General features: G+C 43.8%; 1 protein-coding gene across 3 annotated transcripts in view; it reads right to left on the bottom strand.

Annotated features, from left to right (window-relative positions):
• The window catches only part of ACSL4 (acyl-CoA synthetase long-chain family member 4), an 83113-nt gene that overhangs the window by 50366 nt on the left and 25287 nt on the right, over window positions 1-7460 (bottom strand). For all 3 annotated transcript variants that reach the window (XM_019521537.1, XM_019521535.1, XM_019521536.1), the window contains exon 2: window positions 4559-4612. The gene's annotated coding sequence lies outside the window, so the exon portion shown is untranslated. The remainder of the gene's footprint in view (window positions 1-4558; window positions 4613-7460) is intronic.

Below are 7460 nucleotides of genomic sequence, written 5' to 3'. Positions count from 1 at the left end.
GGGGGGGGGGGGGGCAGAGGGGAACATCTGTGCATGACCCTTCAAGCTACTGAACTGCTCTAAAAACAGATTCCTCAGCTCCATAAAAATTCTCCACCTTCAGTGGTCTTGCATTACAATGGTGTTCCATCTGCCCAAAAAGAAATACAAAATTTCTATCCCTTCTTGAGGTGAAGAGGAAGAATATAGGGTTTCTCCCTTCCTACTAGTGAGAGTTCTGGATCTAATCATCCCTCTCACCTGTGCTGTAAAACTGCATAAAAATTGAAAGTAACATTTTATGTGGAATTCCAAAAAAATATTGGTACTTGTGTAAAGGATACAGTATTAAATGTTGCGTCATTTAAAAGGACAGGTTTCAAGAGAGCTGTCTCCTGAACAAGGGTCATTTGAGATAGAGGCCCCTGGTATTTCAAGTGCATCTAAAACAGGGGCAGGCAATTATTTCAGCCGCAGGGCTGTTTACCGTATTTTGGCAAGCTGTCAAGGACCACAAGGGTAGCTCTGCCCCTTGACAAGTTGTTCAGAGGACACACATGATCTAGCTCAGCATACTGGCCTTCCCTTTGTTTTAAAGGGAAGGGCAGAAAGCTATACAGAAACAGAGTAAAACAGAAATAACTGAAACCTGTATTCATTTGACATTTTAGATTTTACATGCCCAAAGCCTACATAAAATATGGCTCAAAGTTCCTGTAAGAATTTCCTAACTTTTGTTCAAGTCACATCTCACTCAGTGCTCCCGGAACAGCAGACTGAGATACCTGTAGGGAACGTTTCTTTTAGTGGGACCAGTAGGTTGCACTATAACATAAATAAGCCTACCATTTTTTTTTTTTAACCATAGCTTACAACCAGTCCAGAGGAAACAAAGCAGAAGACAGACTAGAGAGGAGTCACAGAAGCAAAAACTTGGCTCAATTTGTTAAGTCTAGTCATGGCAAGGTTAATCAGGGAACTGGATCACCGAGACAGAGAGAGAAATAACATCAGTAGCTGTGGCAAGTGAACAATGCTGCAACAATTCTTTGAATTTAAAAGCATCTTAAAAAGAAAGGAAAAAGTTACCAGTCAAACAGTAGTATTCTTCTTTTATATACAAAAATGCAGGAAACATTCTTCCCCCCCCCCCCATTTAACAGCTAAAACAAAAACCAAACCTAGAGGTTGCTAAACCCCTTGACCACCATAAAAGATAAAGTTGCTTCCTTCAAGGCAACCTGAAGCTTTGAGGCTATTTCATATCCATTACCTTCAATACTTAGGAACAAGTGAGAAACTAGTACATCACTAGAGACATGAAGGGAAGAATTTTAAGAGAAAAAAAATGGAACTACTGAAAGAGTAAAAGTTAAGGGGTAAACTTGTGAAAACAAGTTTGTCACTTCCTTTGATTTACAGCCACAAACAGTGTCTGCAGAAGAAAATAAGCTGGCAGACATCTAACAGCTGGTCCAACAGTGGTACAAAATGGCTCTTGCTAAAAAAAGCAAAGGTGTTCAATGGCTGAGTAACCACATAAGTCACCACCAGACTCTTAACACAGGAATGGGCAAAGTGTCCCACAGGCCAGATTTGGACCTCCAATTGATTGTAGCTGGCCCGTGGCTGCCCCTGCCAGTGCTCCACATGGGGTCAAGTCCCACTTGCTCTATGCCAGTCCTGCCCACGTCCACCCTGCAACCACCAACAACATTGCACCAGCCCTGGCCAGGACCCACAGATTACTAGCAGGGCTGCTCCCGCTGCTGCTGACACTATCTGGGTACTGTTTGGTACACCCACCCTACTGCCTCCAGCGTCTCCTTGTCCTGTCCCTACTGCACTGCTCCAGGCAACAGGTAGCATGAAGACATGGCAGGAGCCACAGGGACATGTGCCAGGCACAACACACGCAACCAGGAAGGGAGGGAAGCTGCAGTCAGGCAGCTCCTGCCTCAGTGCACAGGGCTCCAGCTGCCAGCCACCTTCCACCTATTCTGCCCACCCAGCACAACGAGCAGCCACCTGCAGGTGGCCGAGTGGGTGAAAGGCAGTCCCACCGGGAAATTAAGCTTGGGCAGTGCTGTTGGCAGGTGCAGGCAGGAGCATGGTGCTAGCAGGCTTAGTCCCAGGTGGAACGCCGCAGAGTCAGCTGCAGGCTGGATTTGGAGGGCAGACTGTACATGTACCACACAACCCAGGAGCTCTGCTGCCTGCAACCCCTGCACCCCCATTTGCCCACCTTTGGCTGGCTCCTGGGACCTAGTATGAGGGCAGCCCTCCACACACGTGCGCTCCTCTCACCATTCTCCATGCCCCCCCCACCACACAGACAGTATACAAGAGTAGGACTTTATTTTGAGTTATTATGCAAATCAACTCTACATGTACTACTCAAAAAAAAGCATAAAAATCAGGACAGCAATTATTTTGGTAAATAAAATTAAAATGTTGTAGTAGACGTTTGGTTTTTAGTATATGGTTTTATTTAAATCTATAATTGTTACAATAATATCTTCAGAAAGACTGCGTGCGCTTGGCCCTCAACAGCTCACCCAAACTCATTAAAAGTGGCTCATTAGCCAAAATAATTGTGCACCCCTGCCTTAACAGGTATGCGACAGGGGTTATAGATTAAATTATAGTAGTAATGTTTATACAAGTTGCACTAGAAAATAAAGCGGCCTTACACTTATAACATGGAGGGGAGTAAAAGGAGGCAGCAGATATCACTGAGCATTTTACATTCGAGGAGTGCTTATCCTCCAGAAAAAGAAATAGAATATTACTGCTGTCACTGAGAAAAATGTTAATTACCCTTAGACCTCTCCAGGTGTCTGATTAGGGCAGTCATTTTGGATTCAGGGCTGCCCATATAAACAAGGCATTTCACTGCTGGAATGAGGGCAACATTGCCTGGCTGCAGGTATCAACTGGAGGTATGGGAGGAGCTGCAGGGAATGGTCAGAAGGCTCCTGGTCCTGGGCATGATCTAGAACTGCACCCTGCCAGGAGTGGGTGGCCTGGTGGGGCTCCCAGTGGCATGGGAGCCCCCAGGAAATGCCAGGCCAGTTACCACCCCAGTGGAAGGTGGGTCAGGGAGCCTTAACCCCAGCTCCCACAACTGGGTGGGTTACCCCCTTGTAGGCTCTGGAAGGTGGACCCCAGCAAGAGAGCAGGGCCATAGACTCAAACCTGTCTTGACATCCCCTGACCAGTCCATGCTGGAGCCAGGACGGGAAAGGTCGAAGGGCCAGGGCCCACCGCAACGGACATCCAGAGCTGAGGGCCTGGGGTTCTGACTGGCCTGGAGGTGGACCAGGGCCAGTAGAGCCAGGTCCCGGGGGGGCCACACCCATAAGGGGGAAGCAGCTCAGGGAGTTACGCAGCCTGGAATGAAGGTAGAATAGGCTGCCTGAATGGAGGGATCAAGGCAGGGTTCAAATAGCAGGATTCTGGGGCCCAGTGTGGGGTCGGTAAAGTGGATAACAGCTGGATGCCAACTGCGAGGCTTGGGCTGCGGTGTAGGGGAGGAATGGAGCCACAGATAGTGCCCCCTGGCATCAGGGCAAGAAATGGACAGCCTCCCACTTAATTAACAACAATCAATCATCATCAAGGCATGGTGGACGAGAAGGCAGGCAGTTAGCCCAGAAACAGGTGGGCAGGCCACAGGGAAAAAAAAAAAAAAAAAAAAAATCGGTCCTGAGAAGGCCCCCTATTACAAAGCTATACAATTATCATAATGTTTCCACTTCCACCCAGGCTAAAGGTTCCTATGAGCTAGAAGCAGCAAGTCAGAACACTGACTTTATTTGATAATAAAGCCCGAGTGCAATAGTCTTCCCAGAAGTATACATCAGAAATTCTTGTGTTCAAGGTATCCCTGAAATTATCATTTTCTGAGATGAACACTTCTAAGCATGACATTTCTGCAGTTCCACTTCAACCCAGTCAGTTTACCATTCCTAGATACCCATTACTTTCCCTTTGCAGAGTGCTCTATCTCCTTCATAACCAGAAATCAGAAGTGGAAACCATGGGTGCCTATAGACATGCTGGGAGGCTCTTCTGACATACTGCAATTACAGCGCATCAGAGCAGATTCAAATAAATCGAGTCTGCTCCCCCACTGCACATGTAAAAAAACACCCCATGATCTATTTTATCAAAACTGGATTTGGTTTTCACTGTAATGATTACTTAATTTGTTGGCATGAGGCACACAGTAATTTTTTTTTTTTGGCCAAAGATGAAGTATTTAAAAAAGAAAGAAAAGAAAACCTTAAAATTCAGTCTATACAAACTTTTCTTTCTAACTTCAGAGTGCTTACAGCTCACATTTCAGTTCCAATGAGTCCATAATTATTCATGAGGTTAGAAAGTTAATGTTTTTTTAAAATTCTATACAGGCAGTTAAAAAAAAAAAAAAAAAAATCTCATGAAGAGCCCCTGGCTATTGTTAAATCTTCTTATATTTGACCTCTAGTGCAAATAAGTAACAGTTTTTATTTTACAATGAGCCATTCACACTCAAAAGGTATGTGGAAATGTATACAATCAAATTATAACCAACCTTTTCTGTGACTGTATGAAAGGCTGCTTGACAGGAAGGCAATTTCAGTAGAGTCTAAAAGGAAAAAGATAAGAAGCGGTGAAAGTATGCACAATTTACAGATTATGACCACATCTAAACAGGTATGGTCCAAACACAGACAATAACTTACCCCATTACCTGGATTAGCTTTTGTGACCCTTATTGTGCTTATGAGTTTCTTCAGTCCACAAAAAAGTGTGCTATTACATACTATGTAATCTACCTACCCACCTTTGGCTAGTCTATAAAGCGCACATGTACCCTGATTTTTATTTCACTTCAGACTAGCATGGTTAACCATGTCCCCCTGGTTTGCCTGTCCAAGAACTGCCTCCCCACCAATCTGTTGTATTCAAATCACCCTCTCCGTTTTACACGCTACTCTGTGCATGATCTCTCACCGCACCCAGTGAAGCAAGCTTGGGTTCAGCTTATGCTCTGGTCTCCCCTCTCTCTCTGGTTTAGTAAGTCTATAAAGGTGAAAGTCTACCCTGCCTTCTGCCACATCTAAACAAGCCTTCTGGATAGTAAACCATTTCTTGGATTACTTAAATTTGAGCTGTCAACAACCTACTGGTAAAATCACAATACCTCCAGGTGCACAATGCGCTCCATCTTAAAAAGGAGTGCACTGACCTTTCACTCAAAAACCAAACAAACAAAAAACCCAAAAAACAACCAAACAAAAACATCACAGTTTATAACACATTACACTGCCATTCTTGGATTTTATCCAAATATTATACCTTGTGTACCCTCAAATATTCAAATCCTAGAACTTATTCCACATTTCAAGTGTTGCCAATGATAAAAGATTTCAAGTGTAGTCTCCAATTAAATTAGTGCTATACTATATATTAGGGCTGTGCGAAGCTTCAGGTGCCAATTTGATTCAGAGGAGATTTGGCCCTATTCAGCAGCGGAATCCAAATCAAGTCAGGGGACTGATTAAAAGGTATGAAGCTTCAAAGATTCCCACCCGCTGCAACAGGGAGCTGGAGCTGGACCCAGACTCCATGCTGGAAAGTAGGGGGCGGGGAAGGGGAGGAGACCATGGGGGGGGGGCCTGCCATGGCCCATCCCCTGCCTACTCCCTCAGCCCCCCCCCAAGCACCCCATGGGGGGGGCTCGTGGCAAAGCCCCCCCATGCAGCATAGGTCAGTGGGAGGTAGTGGGGATTGCCCCCCACCCCGACCACCTGATGAGTGGGGGATTTTTTTTTTTTTTTTTCCGAAGAACCGGGAGCTGGGGCCTGTGTGATTCCAGCAATTCAGATGATTCGGCAGCAGCTGGATCTCCAAATCAGATTTGGCTGAATTGATTTGGGACAGTGATTCAAATCACCAAATTGAATCACTGTCCCCCAAAAATCAGCTGAATCTGAAGCGAATATTAGCCACTCCACACAGGCCTTATATATATAAAACTTTTACAACCACTTCAAATAGTGGGTTGCTACAACCTTTTGCTTTGCTCCCAAATGAAAAGTTTACTACATTTAAGGGAACTAAGCTGAATTTTTAACTCAAAACATGAGCTGGAACAGCTTCCTGGGGTCTGTTTTATGTTCACAAACAGCAACTACACTTCACTGCTTTATGTAAGAATCCAAATGAAGACACACCATCACCTCCCCATCAGACATGTCTCTCGCCTTTGCCCACAAGTGGAACCTAGGAAGCATTTTTCATCATCAGGCCTCTTTCCTTCAGGTACACAGTATACATATACAAACAAAGTAAAGATTCAAGGATAAAACTCAGTCAATTAAAAAAAAAAAGGGGGGCGGAGGGGAAGCAAGCAACAGGCTACTGATTTTTCAGTGTTACCTAAAATACCCTGAAAAAGCATTCTCTTGCCCTTGCTTCAGCATTTTCTGTAGTTTCCTTTATGTAAAATATATGCTTGAGACCCAAAGGCAGCAGTCCTCTGAACACAACAGTTTTGAAATTGGAGCGCACACCCCAGTTGTCAGTCCCAGATTCATTTCTGACCTTTTCTATATCTGAACTATTTGGATAAGTTATGCTCCCTTTGTTTATGCTGCTGAGAACACTGACCACCACCGACATTACAAGTCTGAACTACAGTTTTCAAAATGCTCCATTTTTAAGTCCCATTTTATTTAAGGAAACTAACCAAACCAGTCATTCCTGCTAGAGGCAAGCAATGGGATATTATTAAAACACAGACCAACAACAGGAAATCTAGTCAGAAAGAGTCATAGTTTAGGCTTATAAAGGCAAACACTGTAGACTACTATTGAAGTAACTGTCCAACAACTTAAACATACATGATCCGAGTCATGAAATACCCAACGGAAGTATCAAAAGATACCACTGTTATACAGGTTGGCTATTCTTTACTCTTTTCTGAGGAGTAAGCCTGCTATACAATCTCAATGAACAAAAGGAAATTTGTTCCACCTTCCAGCTGTTGCGCTTCCTCATGCAGCCATGTTTAAACAATTCAAAGATTACTGGGAGAGAGTTGTTTAAACATGCAATAGCCCATAACATGCAAAAATCTATTTGCATGTTTGTGAAATAGGACATACAAAACCCATTTTTTAAATGGAAATGAAAAGACAAATATTCAGGTTAATAATACAACTTTGGAGACATAATGGACAGACGATGCAAGAATTCTGTAGAGAACAAGGAAATAATGTAGAAACACAACTTAAGTCAGAAATATGTGATGACACGTTCATAATGTAATGTAAAAATATTAGACTAGTGTCAGTTTTGGTTATTGGGAAAAAGATATAGTGCAACTTGTGTCCTCACGCACTTCCCTAATTATGTGGCAACTACAAAAAAACAGGAAGACAACATCAAGTATCTCCTGCTCCCTTCCCCTATCACTTCCTTACCACACA

Source organism: Gavialis gangeticus, unplaced genomic scaffold (genome assembly GCF_001723915.1).
Source record: "Gavialis gangeticus isolate Ggan-Ray unplaced genomic scaffold, GavGan_comp1, whole genome shotgun sequence".
In the NCBI taxonomy this organism is placed as follows: Eukaryota; Metazoa; Chordata; order Crocodylia; family Gavialidae; genus Gavialis; species Gavialis gangeticus.
The sequence above is the reverse complement of the archived record's forward strand: the minus strand, read 5'-3'. Positions and strand labels throughout refer to the sequence as shown.